Consider the following 15,874-nt stretch of genomic DNA (forward strand, 5'->3'; position numbering starts at 1 on the left):
ACAATCATCATACAACAGAAACAACACTGGACTGTGTGCACCACATCGCCGTCACAGCAGCTCTGATCTGAGACGTTAAAAAGACAGAAAGACGTTTTCATCGAGGGGAAAAAGCACGTAATATGTAATAACTGCGTCTGTTAAATAACGCTCTGTGTTTGTCGTTAAACTGACACCAAAATGGTGAAAATGTCACTTCTCTACGCGTTTGTTGCACAAGTGTTTGATACGAGAGTGTTTAACGTTAATATTCTGTACGAACGCTGACCAACTGCGACGTTTCATGGACTTTTAAGAAAACTTTTCAGAAAAGATTCACATTTAAGAAGCCGGAACAATCAGAAATCTTGTTTTAATCATGAAAAAAAGCTTCAAACGGATTCATCGATTGTCAAAATAATAGACCTTTCATTTTAATGGAGTAATTGTTTCAGCTCTGGCTGAAAGTCAAAAGAGATGTTTTTATCACTTTTCAGGGACTGAACATAATACGACATAATAATGACATTATAACACAAAAACATAATAACCGTAGCAGGGCAGGGATTTCAACTCTCAACCACACACTCAACAGTTTCACGTCCACTATGACACCAGTACGCTTTATCTTTTGTCTTGGACGATACCAGAGGCCCCGCCCCCCTCCACCCTGGTAATGGGAGGCAGGAATGTGATGACGGGACACTTTAAGGGTGATTCTGTTCAAGGGCGCGTCACTGACAACACTTTAATCCTCATCAAAGTGTCTGAGTGGACGCTGCAGTATATTCTGCACAGCGTGTGTGTGCGTGTGTGTGCGTGTGTGTGTGCGTGTGTGTGCGTGTGCGTGTGTGTGCGTGTGTGTGCGTGTGCGTGTGTGTGTGTGTGTGTGTGTGTGTGTGTGTGCTGCAAATGGACCAAAGGTGATGAAAGTATTATTGCAGGAAATTAGGGTTGAATTATAATTACACAAACACAAAAAAAATAAAGAGAAAAAGGTTTTCGGGTTTATGCAAACCAGGTTTATTGTTTGTTTTCCTGCTTTTGAGAGCGTCGTTGTGTTCATGTGCACGTGTGCAGGACATTATAACGTGTTTGTGTGTAAGCAAGCGTTGAAGAGTGGCGGCAGTGATGGTGGTGATGGTGGTGATGGGGGGGGGGGGGGGGGGGGGCATAAAATATGCAGGATAATTACCAGGAAGAGGTTGGGATGGAGATGAAAGGCCTCATATTGATTCTTGAAAGGACCTGACAGCTCGCCTGAATGTTTTATTTCCTCCACATTGTTTGTTTTGCATATAAAGGATTCCATTTTCTTGTGAATTTTGATTGGAGTGAAGGACCCTCTGTCTGCCGAGGGGCCGGGGCGGGGGGGGGGCGTGGGCGGGGCTGGGGCTAACACTCGCTCCGACACAGAGAGGAGACGAATATGACGACGTCAAAACGTTTGTCCGTCTTACCTGTCAGAACTCACACGCAGCATGAAAATGAATGAGTGAATGAATTTAAACCAAAAAGTAAAGAAAATGAGTTGGTAGATGTAAAACATCAGAAACACAGTTAAACTTAAAGAAACACATAAATGAATGAAGTTCATTCAAACTGAAGCAAGTTGTCAAAAATGTGCTATTTTACCAACATACTTACGTAGTGATGTAATGATGCAGTTTCAGGAATGAAAGAACGAGTCATCTCTGTGATATGTGGTCATACGACTGTTCTGCTTCTACTTTCATACTAAATATTATATATAGTGCAAAGAAAAAGCTGCTCCGCCTCTTTTTCCCTTTCCACCAGAAAATACACGCTTTGCAGAAATCGTGTCACTGGAGAAGCCGACGCGGTCGTGCTGGTGATTTTAAATAAAAGTTTATGTTTATGTTTTCCACAAACTCTCCACATGCTCTCAACAGATCACTGCTTCATCCTGCTCAGAGTGCAAGAGAATAGACTTTATTGTCATTGGCTAGATAAAATGAAGACAGACAGACAGACAGACAGACAGACAGATAGTACAGACGTACATTGCACCAAGATTTGGTTCCTGCGCTGCTTAACAATAGTAAAATATAATAATATATATATATATATATATATATATACAATAAGATAAGATATAACAACGTGAAGATATAAGATATAGATATAACTCACACTGCTGAAAGTTAATATTCCCATTATTATGTCTAATAACTACACAAACACAGATGCTAAACAGAATGGCACAAAGAAGTCTGTGGTACATGGAACTCATTAATTACACGACTAAAAATAAAATAAATAAAATGACACTAAACACTAAACACTAAAGGCATTATTAACAGACATATAAAGCAGCCTGCAGTGGTTAAATGATGTAAGGACGTTGAACCTGAGCCCAAATGTCCCCGCGCTCAGGGGCCACAGAGCTTTTTCATATCACATCACAATCCTGAGACACATGTGCACACATTTAGGTGAAGAAAAGTCAAGCGTGAAAACATGGATCCGGATCTGGTGAGCCCACCGTGAGCGCTGGAATGCATCGGCCCAATGTAAACAGCCAGCGCACGTGTGTGCATGACTCCCTTCCTTCTGAAGCTGCTTTCCATTCCCCCCCCCCCCCCCCATTCAGACCTTTGTTCCTGCAGCTACCACAGATGCGATCCCACCGCAGGATTTCATATACAAACACAGCCAGCGCTCAGATCCCCCGCCTGCAGCCTGCAGCCTGCAGCCCGCCCCGCGCTCGGTCCAGCTGTCCGCGCCATCGCGTTGCAAAGAAAGCCGGCCAAGCTTTCGGTCAATCCCAGACTCGGAGAATTCAATTATGTCACAAGTGCTTTTATACACTGTCACATTTCAGGGCACAAGGAGAAATTGCCCCTTAAGATTGTCTGTGCAGATCTCTTTCACAAATGCTTGTATCTCTACGGATTCGCCAGATTTATTCGCCCTTTTTTCCATATCATATTTTATTTTTCAATAAAAAGTCTTGTGTTTACATCAGTGTAGAATACCTTAAAAAAATAAAAATGTGTGTACAAGATAAGGGTCTTACTTGTCGCACGCCGCCAATATGTCATGTTATGATATTAACGTATAGTTCTTTGTGATTTATGTCCTACTATTATTAAAATATCTCGATATAACGTGAAACTCTTCACCTGAAAATGAAAGAATTAGAATGAGATAATGCCGAGTTATAGTACGGTTTTATATCCCTACGAACGTCATATAACGTGAAACTCTTCACATCAACAATAGAGATAATGTATAGTTCTTTGGATTTTCATGTTTTAGGCAGAATTCAAAATAAAATCTTTTAATTTTTAAAATGGCTGCCACTCATGAAACACTTGGAGTTAGTTGTTAAAACAATAACAAGGATAAAGCTGTAACACAATTATAAAAGTACTTAAACCTAATCTATTTAAAGAAGGTAATCGAACAGGAAGCTTTGATCTGAAATAATAAAGAACAGTCCTCCCCCCCTTTCCCCCCTTCTTCTGACTCTGTCATGGCCTCTTCCACTTCCTGTGGGCGGTGCTTATAAGGGCGTCTCCTGCAGGCCGCATGTCTTTAGCCACCTGAGGAAAAAGAGACACAAAAAGTGAGTAAATGCGACTGAAAAGTGACGGAAAGTGAAGTAAAAACGTTACGTTATCGCTGTCAAATGTGTAGAGAATAAAACCATCAACCATGTGATAAAGTAAAGTAGTAAAGTAAATGTAAAATGTCAACAAAACTGAAGTACTGCTCTGCTAACTGCTGCTGCTAACTAGCATTATCTCTAACATTAACTAAACTTCTTCAGAAAGGAGGTTCAGCCTCATTGGGACCAGGTTTGGGTCATGTTGAGGTTTCATGTCTGTTTACGACTAAAAGATTTCTAAATTTGATAATAACACCACTTTCACTGCTGTTTTTTCAGCGCAGTTAGCCCGCCTGTGTTAGCCTGTGTAAATGTGGATATCAGATATGAATCACACAAAAAACATTGAACCAAATTGTGAGGTTAAGCTTAATAGTTAGTGTTTTACTGCTTAATTAAGTTCTCTGAGTGTAAAATGAAAAACATTGTGAATCTGACCCATTTTACATTTTGCTTTCCTCGACCCTAAATATTTAAGATTTCACGATAGCCTTGATAGAAGTGTCTGAATCAATAATTCAATGAGAATTTCTTTGAGTTTATTCAACTTGACCACTATAACAATGAATGTGCTATATTGAGATAAAGATAAAACGATTAAATTACATATTATACATAAAAATGAGCCCAGAGTCACTGTGTTACGTTCATCTGACTCTATTTTTGTTTCTTACTTAAGTTCATCTCAGTTTATAAGTGGAAACTGAAAAAGTAACTAAGACTAATTGAGACTAAACCTTCACTTATGACTTTTTTTTTTTAAAGCAGAAATGTGTTGTTTTTTCTTTTTAATGCCTCAAAACTTCACACTATCCTCTAAACGCACCGTGTCCAAAAATATCAAATTGGTGATCAATTGAATTTTAATCACACTTTTGCCAAAAAAGGACCGCTGTGAGTAAATGAATAATTAAAGCCATAAAATGTCATTTATATTACGTATTACGTACTTATCTGACCAGAGGAACTGTGCCGTCACTTCCATCTGATTATATTAACATAGAGTTTATTGTAAATGTCTTATATTATGACTGAAGACAATATATAAAGATGAATGCTACAATAACACAATGTACAAATTCACTTTTTCAAAGTTTTGGTTCCGTGTCTCATCGTTTTCCATGTTTTGTTCTTTTCATGACCTTCAGCTTTGTCTCTGTGCTGTAGACGAGTACCGAGTTAAACCTGCACCCAGAACACTTTCCAAACTGATCCTTTTATATCACACACGCCGAAATATGGAAGGTGGAATTTTTCCTTTACAAAATACGGACATGGACGATTTGCACGTCATTAAGATCACAGATAATCCTCCACAATTATTATATATCTAAAGATCCCAGAGTAATACTTAACTAATACTGTGTTTTTTTTACCGTGAACCCTAAAGGTGGAATAAACCTCTCCAAATTTGTCTTTTCAAAGTCTTTTCGAAGACTTAAATGTACGATAAAAAGATTTCAATTCCATTTTGTCTCAACAAGGCTTCCTTACCACATACGCTAACTCAGCTTAAACAGGAAGAGGCAGCCGGTGGGGGGGGGGGGTGACACACAGCATTTGCAATTTCTGTTTGTTGTCAGCTGCTTTAAAGCCATTACCTGATTACAGTAAATCAATTATTCATTTTATTTAAGAGCACGGCCACAAAAAAGAGGCAGTAAATGGCTGTTATTTATATCTAATATCCCATATTTTCCAATCATGGCAGGAATGCATTTAGCGGCCGTTTGTGGAATAATAAATATGCAATACCATATCGATCTGTGAAGGAAATTCTCCTTTTGCTTGTGCTGCAGGGGCAAAGGTCAGGGTCAGTCACGGCACGGCGACTCTGGAGCCAGTGATGAATCAGGATTCTTCATCGAGGGGAAGCTTCAGGGAAATATGTTCACCAACAGTCTGGAGCTTCGTGAAGGTGACGTATTTTCTCTCTTCTGTTGTATATTTAATGTCGGACTCCAATCATTGATGGAATTTTACACCCAACTCTTGTGGAATCATACGTGTTAATGTACAAATGCAGCAGAATGTAGTGCAAACTTTATCCTCCACTGGGCGGGAAAATAAATAATATATATATATGTTGTCTTAAATCACAATATTTGTACTAGGTTAATATAATGATTTTTAGTACGTAATACATAAATGAAATGGCATTTTATGTCTCGTGCCAACGTAGTGACCGACGACTGGATTTGTATCTCCGGCTTGGGAGTGTGCGGAGGCGGAGTCTATTGTGTTTTATTGTTTAAAAAAAAACATTTGTTCTTTGTGTTGACCCTCATGTGGAGGATAAGGTGCTCGAAGATGGACGGACATTTATTCCTGTTTGGTTGGAACTAATTAGTATTTCGTGGCCATGTCATGTCTGGGGCTCCGTAGAACACTACCTTTCAGATTCAGATTTATTTGTGCGCGCGCGCGCGCGTGTGTGTGTGTGTGTGTGTGTTTTTTGGGTAAATCTCATAGAGTTAAATTCCTGTAACACACATTTAACCAACAACAGTTTCCCCCCGTGTTGAAATGTCACTCCTCATCTCAGCGTCACCTCTATTTCAAACCATCACCCCCATCAATGCCAGTTTGCTCCCGGGCTGAAAAGCAATTGAAACAATTTTCTCGCAGAGAATTATTGTCCTTAATTGCAATGAAGGGCATGTTTTTCCCCGCCATTCCCTGGGAGTGTCTCTCTCTCTCTCTGTTCCCCCCCCTCCTCTCCCTCTCTCTCTCTCTCTGGGTGGAAATGTAGGCACTGCCACCGAGCGTGGGTTTTTCTGAAAGAGGTCATAATTACATCCTTCAGTATGCTCGCCGTCGGCAAGGATTTTACGCCTCATAATTATTAAATGGCAGATTCACTCGGCGCGTGTGTGTGTGTGTGTGTGTGTGTGTGTGTGTGTGTGTAAATGCAGAGTGAAAAGAGTTTGAATTTGAATTTTTTGTGTATTCTACACACACAGAAACAAACGCACACACACACACTCTAAAAGTTCTCTAAAAGTTTGTTTCAGCGTCGCCAAATCAGCGGCTGCATCAGTGAAATAAACAACACATCAAACACATTTATCTGTTTCATGAGCGCTCCGCAAATCGATTTCTAGTTTATAATATTATTACTGAGGAGGAGCAGAGAGAGAGAGAGGGAGAGGAGGGGGAGAGAGAGGGAGAGAGAGGGGGAGCATTGTGTAATTGTTATTGAGACATTAGTAATTGATATCAGAGCGACGGCAGGCAGAGTGTCATCCTAACAAGATCAGCTGCAGTCGGCCCGACTTTCCTCTGTCGGCGTCATTTCCATATCGTAATTACAGCGTCTCTCGTTCACAGCTGAGATAACATCGCGTCTCTGTCGGCTCGCTGTTACAAAGTTTAAAGAAAGAAATATTAAAAAGATATTTAGATATTCAACTCTGCTTTCTTGTAAATGATGATGTTGTGAAATCTGCAGAGAGGCTGTAAACGAACGAGGAGGATCACTCTGCTTCTCAAACAACAATCACGTGTCCAGACGCCGTCATGGACAAAGACGAGCTCTTACAGGTTGTCCTCCCATCTTAGGCTGTGTCAGCACATTCTGTCTTTGAATTTGAGGGAATTGGTCCTGGAAAATCCTGGGAAGGTCCTTGAATTTGTGTTGATCAGCTGTACTGTACGGACGGAAGGTCATATCGTGACAACAGTCAATAAAGTTTTATTTGAAAGCTCCAAGGCAATGAGCAACAATGCTAACGAGGCCGAAGCGTGAATCGGCACTAGCATATTTGCGCGGGACTTGATCAAACTAACTGCCTGATTAGTGGATGTTGTGAAACAGCGTTTCAGTGCAGTACCGCCCCCTTCTGGACTGGAGTATAAACATGTTTGTAGCCAACAATTTTTTCTTCATCACAAAACAGGAAGTGGCCAAAACAGTTCACGTACGCAATAGTTACGACAACTCATTATTAATAAACATTATAGTTATTCATGTTGAGCAGGAGTGTGTTAAAAACAGGCTGAAGATGTTGTATTTTGTTATTTATTACGTCAAAGATTTAATCAGCAAATCCTCACTGTGGAGACGCCGGAGTTAGAGAATAATTGGAGATGGAAATGTGACTTAAAACCGCTCTAATTGACACACACACACACACACACACACACACACAGGGTAAATAGAGGTATTTGTTCACCATGAAAGGTCACCGCTGACATTCACACGAGTTTGCTGGCCTTTCCACAAAAGGTGCAGCACAAACAAGGAAAATCTAATAATCATAATAGTTAATAATCTATTTTTGTAAAAAACACTTACTGCATTAGAGCTGAAAGAATTACTGGATTCATCTATTATAATTTGATTACTAAATAAAGTATTTCGATAATAGATTCCTCGGTTTGAGTGTTTTTAAGATCGTTTCAGCTTCTTAAATGTGAATATTTTCTGGTTTCTTTGCTCCATACGACAAAGAAATCATTTTAAATTTTTGGTAAACAGTGTCTGACATTTTCTGGACCAAGAAAATAATCGGTAGTTGTAGCTCATATGTACAGTTAAAAAAAACTCATTATCATAAACAAATGGAATAATTTTTTGTTTTTTAAAAAAAGAAAAGAAAAAAGAGCAGAAAATTCAACTTTTCCAGGTCTATATTTAACTTTAATTGACTTTAAAAGTCTTCTCACTCTTGTGTCACATGTTGTATACGTCGTGTATCGTCTTTTCCAGCATCTTGTTTTTCTAATGTTCCTTTTGTACATTTTTAGCAGCTTTCATGAACTCTCGTCTGCTTTTGTGAATTAAAATGATTTCCCGTCTGAGGTCGCGATCACGCCGCGTCTTTAAAGACGCGCTCGTTTACCTGCAGACGGGGACCGATTTCCCATCAGTCACTTTGAGAAATAATAAAATAAACGTCACCGCGGTGTCTCTGGGGGAAAAAGCAAAACATCTCAAATCAAAACTCGTCGCCTCCCGCGGAGCACGTGTCGGAAAAACACCGTGTTTAGTCGCGTTCTATTTCTTCACAGATGAGGCATTTTCCTGCCGTAAAAGGCAGAGAGAGAGGAATCAAGACAGACAGACAGACAGGCAGACAGGCAGACAGACGAGGTGAGCTGTCAGATCTCAGCAGAACACGTATGCGCTCCCCGGGGAAGAAGCCACAGCTCAGGGTACGAGCAGCAGCAGCAGCAGCAGCAGCCGGCGCCTGGTGACGGCGGCGCCGGCGTGAGCCTAAAATACCGTTGTCACGTCGCAATCACAGGCTCCGAGTGATGGTACACAAATAGTCCCCCCCTCCCCTTTTGCAAGAGCTCTTAAAAGCCCCATTAGATGTCACCACATGTGGAGCTGAAGATGCCACCGCTAAGTAAGAGCTCCTGATGCCAAAGGGGAGGAAAAAAAAAAAGACAGAAAAACCCGTGCAGAACAATTCCCCCCGTTTTTTTTGTTTGTCTGATTTCCGTCGTCCTCGCTCGTCGCGGCGTGTCTGTTGACTTTTCCCGCTCATTTTATGCGGTAAATATCTGAGAGGCTGCGAACGGCGGCACGATCGCAGATCAGGGTGTGACATTTCATGTGTGACACAGATGTTTAGCTGGTTAAACCCTGGAATTCTCCAGAGTGTTTGCCTCTCTCTCGCTCTGTGCTGCATCTCAACACAACACTGCTGATGCTGATGCTGATGCTGCTGCTGATGCTGATGCTGATGCTGCTGATGCTGATGCTGCTGATGCTGCTGCTGATGCTGATGCTGATGCTGATGCTGCTGATGCTGATGCTGCTGATGCTGCTGCTGAGGTCAAGCGTGAACGGTGACTGGGTCGGAATGAGCTGTTTTGGTGAAGTTCTGCATCTGAAGAGCATCAGGTTCTTCAGTGCAGGATGTAGAAGCTAAATAGCGCCATCTGGTGACTTTTGAGGAACAGGTGGCAACACAGGAGATAATTACAGTGATAATGTAAAGTAATAATAATGATGATGATGAACAGTATTGAGGAGACGTCGTTTAAGGGACTGTGGACGAGAGCTGTGGTGGTTAAACCTGTCATTTAGGTTTAATGAACTCATTAATTTAAAGCAGGTGTTGTGTTTGAAACAGATTATTATAATAAAACATTTTCATTTCTGTTAAAAATCTGCAAATATTATGAATGTCACATGATTAGAGAGTGATTTCTACTCTAAAAGCTCCAGTGTGTAACTTCATGTTGTTCATGAACAGAAATGATGTTTGCTGCGTCCTTCATCTGGAAGCTCCGCCCCTCCGCAGAGGATAATTGTCCAGAGTTCGGGCCCATCTGACCTTTCCGACAATCTTCTGATTTTAGTCTGATTTGAACAGATTATCCTGTCCTGTGAGGGATTAACGTCATCAGAGTCTTCTGATTTCACATCATAAGTATTAAACATTGGTTTGATATTTACGATAGAACAGAGATTGTGGGCGTGAGCAGAACCCCGGCAACGACCAATGAGAGCGAGTCGACCGGGAAACGTAATGTTTATGTACTTTTGTTTAGAAGCGTAACTCGTGCGAGACAAAGTTGATTCCGCAGCTGCATTTATACAATATATAAATATATACAATTACAGAATTCCTTACATCGTGATACTGGCAATTTTATTTGTAATTCCAAAGATAACTCCTTTTAAAACTGTTTCAATTACAAAAAAAGGTTCAGGTTCAATAGGGTTTAAAACAGAGAGAATACTTATATTACGTTAGAGATTGATATATTATTATTATTATTGTTGTGATTAAATGAACGTCTAGCTCTTTAAACGTCCTCACTTCACGCTCCACAGTCGCAGTTTCCTCATCTTTCAAATATGTGAAGGATTCAACAAAAACCCCAGAAACATCACAGGTTGCCAGGTTGGGAGGAGGAGGAAGAGGTGGAAACAGTAAAAAAGAGGCAGAGGTGAAAATGTGAGAAGCTGGAGAAGCAGCAGCAAGCGAGGTGTGTGTGTGTGTGTGCGCGTGTGTGTGTGCGCGCGCGTGTGTGTGTGTGTGTGTGTGTGTGTGTGTGTGCTGCACACGCTCACGCAGAGAGAAGGTGACGGTAAATGCAGAGCAGAACCATGTTTGAGTGTGAGAGTGTTTGTCGATGGCCTCGGGAGCGCAGCCATCGCTCCACCAAACGGCCGCCGGGGGGATTGTGGCTCCTGGAAGTGAGTGGGAAAAACGAAACGGGTTCCAAAGAGACGGCGCCGCCACCCAGAGGGAGAGAGGGGAACAGCGGTTACAGCCGAGGATCGGCCCCCGGCTCCTGCCTCTTAATTGCACTTCATTATCTGGTATTGATTGAATTAGCAGCTGCGTTGCCTCGCGTGCTCAGGGTTATGGTCTGTCTTTAAACAACAGAGGCCAAAAAGATGCACTCGTGCCGCTCAATAAAGAACAGGACGTGAAATAAAACATGAGTGTGGAATTAAGATTTTGTGTCGATGAAACCACAGCCAACAAAAATGAACCCCAAAATCAAATATTGTTTTATTTGTTCAAAATGATTGAAAATACACTTTTTGTTTGCAATGATCGGGAAAATTTGATTTCTGACTGTGGGTGGGGCTTAGGAAGCTGCGTGCTGATTGGCTACTGAGTTGTGCTGCGACCTCTCACTGGAGCGGAAGTAACATCTCACAGATAATGTGACATTATTTTAATTATTACATTACAGTAATCTGTTGGATTTCTGCGGGGAAGATTTTGGGGGAATGAGGTCCTGACGGACAGGGGGCGGAGCAACGAATCAGTGCGACGCAGACACCTTCAGTGGAATCCCAGCGCCACACGGGGAGAACACGCTAACTCCACATAGAAACCAATCTCAGTGACCTCCGTCTGAACTTCCTGTACGTCACCTCTGAACTTCCTGTACGTCACCTCTGAACTTCCTGTACGTCACCTCTGAACTTCCTGTACGTCACCTCTGAACTTCCTGTACGTCACCTCTGTCTCATCAGCTGTCTGTGGCTCTACGTAACTTCTGGGTTCTGGTCCGTGTCTCAAAGAGATCCACGTTTGTACTTCACAGCACACGTTGTGGTTGTTGGTCTTTGAAACAAACAGGTGAAGCTTGTTTCCGCTTCACATGTAAGAAGCCGAAACAATCAGAAAACTATCTTTAATTCCTTAAAAACACTCAAACTGATCAATCCATCTTATAATAGTTGACGATTCATTTAGTCATCGAGTAATTGTTTCAGCCCTAAACATAACCTGTGTGTTATTGAAGTGATTGAAACAATGAAGAATAAGATGTTCAAATTCACAAACTTTCAAGGATTTCAAGGACCTATTTAAAATAGCTTTAGGTTAAAAATAAAGTTTGTACGCCACCACTTCTGTGTCGTCACACCTGACATCTGCGACCGTGAAATCACCCAATTTCCCCTCATGGCTTTAGGACAGAAACCAAGCAAACACGAAGGAAACAAGGATCAAAGATTAGGAAACGAGAAGAGATTAATAATTGATTTAAAGCGTTTCAATATAGCCTTTAAAAAAGCTAATATTTAGCATTTTAAACACTACATTTTAAATGCTGTGAGCGTTTCCCGCTGCATGTAAAGTTTCATGATTGTTCTGCGTCTTCACAAGACTTCACTTAATGCAATTAGACTGTGGTTTAATTGTTCTTTAATATCTATGGATAAAGCTATTGAGGTACAGACAGTAATTATGGCTAATGAGAAGCAGAACGTGTGTGTGTGTGTGTGTGTGTGTTGAAAGAATCCAGCGAATCCATTTTTGTCTAATGGACCTTTTTGTTGAATCGGTCCGTCCACATGTGATAAGGGTGTTAAAAATTAATGATTTATAACTACTGAGCCAGCAATTACATTTTAATTAGGCGGTAATTTATGATAATTTGTCTTCTTTCACAGCAGAACAGTTAATAATTGTTAATTAGCCGTCGAGGATGTGTCCTTTGAACGCAGACGTGCACACACCCTCGTGGCCAATTCTCAGAGACCTCGGTGAGAGCCGTCCGAGTGTGTGTCTGTGTGTGTGTGTGTGTGTGTGTCTGTGTGTGTGTGTGTGTGTGTGTGTGTGTGTTTGAACACACGTCAGGACGCAGACGTGGAGCGAGCGAGCGAGCGAGCGAGGAGAGAAAAATATTAGAGGGGAAACAGGAAAAACGGCAACATGTCATGTCCATCTGTACCGTCTCTGTACTGGCACCGGATTTTCTCACATTAGCAGGCTGACTATGTTTGCCTGCCAAGTCTGTCCGTCCATCCGTCCGTCCGTCTATGTCTGCCTCAGCGTGCCAACGAGAGAGAGAGAGAGAGAGAAGACGGGAACGCACTCCAGGAGGAAAGTTGTGCCAAATGGAGAAAAAGTGGAGAAAATGTAAAGACTCTGAGGCTGAAAGCAGAGAATCACACCTTCATCGTCGTCCATGAAAAACAACTGTTATTTGTCTGACCATTTCAAGTGGCTGAGACCGTGTGTGTGTGTGTGTGTGTGTGTGTAATTTTGGCTTTACTTCTTGACCCCAGGGCTGCTTCTTTGCTCATAAGTGCTAGCAGATTGTTGCTGAGGCTTTTCCACTCCGCTCTTCGTCTCTTCTCTCCTTCCTCTCCCCTGTGAACCTCACACCCTGTGGAGTTTGGTTCTTCTCGCACATCGTGAGCTGTGCAGTTAAAGGTCTGCCGCGTAAGTTTTAAACAACTGGCAGAGGCCGAGGATCAGTGAAGAGAGTCCTTGATGAGTCCCACAGCAGGGGAAATTCAATATGTGAGTGTAAAATCATGTGTTTTACGTAGCCTCAGAAAAACCCTTATTTAGATACACTGTGTGTAACTCCTACACCAAGGTAACCAGTTCTAGCACAAACACTAGCACTCTACTCCGCTACTGACCAGGTTCAGCTGAGCCCAAACTCAAATGTGACGTCAACAGACTGAAGGTCACTGATTAGTCAGAGAGTGTCGTCACTGAAGACGTCGACATGAGCGCGACGTCCGACACAAGAATCAAAGACGACAATGTCCAACTGTAGATCAAAATGAAAAAGACTTAAAAATCCTACTTATAGTTCTCAAATCTACTTATAGTTCAGATATACTACTTAAAGTTCCCAAATACTACTTATAGTTCCCAAATCTACTTATGTTCAGATATACTACTTAAAGTTCCCAAATACTACTTATAGTTCCCAAATCTACTTATGTTCAGATATACTACTTAAAGTTCCCAAATACTACTTATAGTTCCCAAATCTACTTATGTTCAGATATACTACTTAAAGTTCCCAAATACTACTTAAAGTTCCCAAATCTACTTATGTTCAGATATACTACTTAAAGTTCCCAAATACTACTTAAAGTTCCCAAATCTACTTAAAGTTCGCAAATCTACTTATAGTTCCGATATACTACTTAAAGTTCCCAAATACTACTTATAGTTCCCAAATCTACTTATGTTCAGATATACTACTTAAAGTTCCCAAATACTACTTAAAGTTCCCAAATCTACTTAAAGTTCGCAAATCTACTTATAGTTCCGATATACTACTTAAAGTTCCGAAATACTACTTATAGTTCCCAAATCTACTTATGTTCAGATATACTACTTAAAGTTCCCAAATCTACTTAAAGTTCGCAAATCTACTGCTTGTGGTTTTCTATGCGACACAAACACACAAACTAGTGACTTGTAAAGCAGTTGTTTTGGGTGTAACTGAATCATTAGAATCAGTTGATTGTGAAAAGATTTGTTCACAGAATCGTTCAGTACTTATGACGATCAACGTTAATGTGTTCAGCGATTTATTTATTTATTTTTCTCACTTTGATCTCCAGTTGGACATTGTTGGCTTTCATTCTTGTGTCGGGCGTCGCGCTCATGACTCCTCAGTGACGACTCTCTCTGACCTTCAGTCTGTTGACGTCACATCGGCTCAGCTGAACCTCGTCAGAACAGGAACTTACAAAACCACCATGTACGAGGTTCTATCGCTGATGGACAAGCAAAACAAACTCTTTGTCTCCCGTCGTCTCTGCGCAGAGTCGATGTATATCCGTGATCCTCGGACTCCTTGTTCTCCTCCTCCTCTCTAACGAGCTTGCTCTGGGCGCAGTGAGGTGAGCAGAGGTGAGGTTGCGGGAGTTTGCGAGCTGCATTGTTTAGAACGGCTTCCGACTGACATGCAGGTAAACGGGTAAATGTGCACACACCTCATCCATATTCCAGCAGCCCAGACCGAGGCGTTTGGCCGGAGCGCGGTCGGGGCCCAGCATATGAAATATTAAAAGGATAAAGTGAAAGGTGGAGCACCCCGAGGGCTTCTGGGCAGTTAAACAATACCTTCTTCTCTGTGTGTGTGTGTGTGTGTGTGTGTGTGTGTGTGTGTGTGTTGCTGCATCCTCACCGACTGTTTCCCCCACCTGACATCACCTCTGTGAGAGGTTAGGGTTTCAGCAAAGCCTGTGTTGTGTACTTTAGCCAAGGTCAGAGCACAGTGGACCCAGGTGAGCGGCGCTCTGTGCTCTGTGATCAGCTCTTACCGTCCAACGACGCGGCGTGTTCACAAATCAATAACTCGCGGATGGCGTGACTGAAGCTGGGAAAGATTTAAAAATGTCTCTTTCCAGTTTTTCTTTCCCTTTTTTTCTGGGCTTGGCAGAATGAAAACCACAGCCTGCTGTTTGACTGGTGCTTTGCCAAAAAACACTCGCATATATATCAGTTTTCAAGTAACCTTCTTCCAGTTCTCGGCCTAATATCACCAATTTTTACAACTTTCTTGAAGCAGAAGTGTGTGTGTGTGTGTGTGTGTGTGTGTGTGTGTGTGTGTGTGTCGTCTCGATATCCTTCTCACTACTTTTGTTTAATTTTGAGTGATGTTTTTCCAAAAATGACCTCCATAGGGAATGAATGGGTAGGACTATATTCTGTATATTGTGCAGTTACATCACTAGATGCCAGAGCATAGGCCACTGATGATAATCCTCCACTGGACTCGTCTCTGGACCTTCTTTCTTAGGTCATGCCCGCTGATGCTTCTCCAGTTGTTTTTCGGCCTTCCTCTCTTTCTCCTGCTCTGTAGATTCCAGGTTAGATCCCGGTGTGTAAATGTGTCTATCCAGTTGGAAGCCATTTCCTTGTGAGGATCTGGTTTCTGGATCTGGACCTGCTCTGCCCCACAGCTGAAGGTCGCTGATCTTGTCTGAACCCTTGGTTTTAAAGATTCTTCTCGGGTGAAGAAGGTTTGTGTTCTGTGCGGTTGTTGTTCTCAGATCCGTAAGAGCAGGACTGGTTT

General features: G+C 41.8%; 1 long non-coding RNA gene across 2 annotated transcripts in view; it reads left to right on the forward strand.

Annotated features, from left to right (window-relative positions):
* LOC131464388 (uncharacterized) overlaps positions 1–15,874 on the forward strand; it is a 40,105-nt gene that overhangs the window by 5,064 nt on the left and 19,167 nt on the right. The window contains exons 1-2 of one of the 2 annotated variants that reach the window (XR_009241170.1): positions 3,514–3,571; positions 5,413–5,531. This is a non-coding gene — a long non-coding RNA (uncharacterized LOC131464388). Of the gene's footprint in view, positions 1–3,513; positions 3,572–5,412; positions 5,532–15,874 lie in introns of those variants that run through there. The other variant, XR_009241169.1, reaches the window with a different exon arrangement.

Source organism: Solea solea, chromosome 8 (genome assembly GCF_958295425.1).
Source record: "Solea solea chromosome 8, fSolSol10.1, whole genome shotgun sequence".
Taxonomy (NCBI): domain Eukaryota; kingdom Metazoa; phylum Chordata; class Actinopteri; order Pleuronectiformes; family Soleidae; genus Solea; species Solea solea.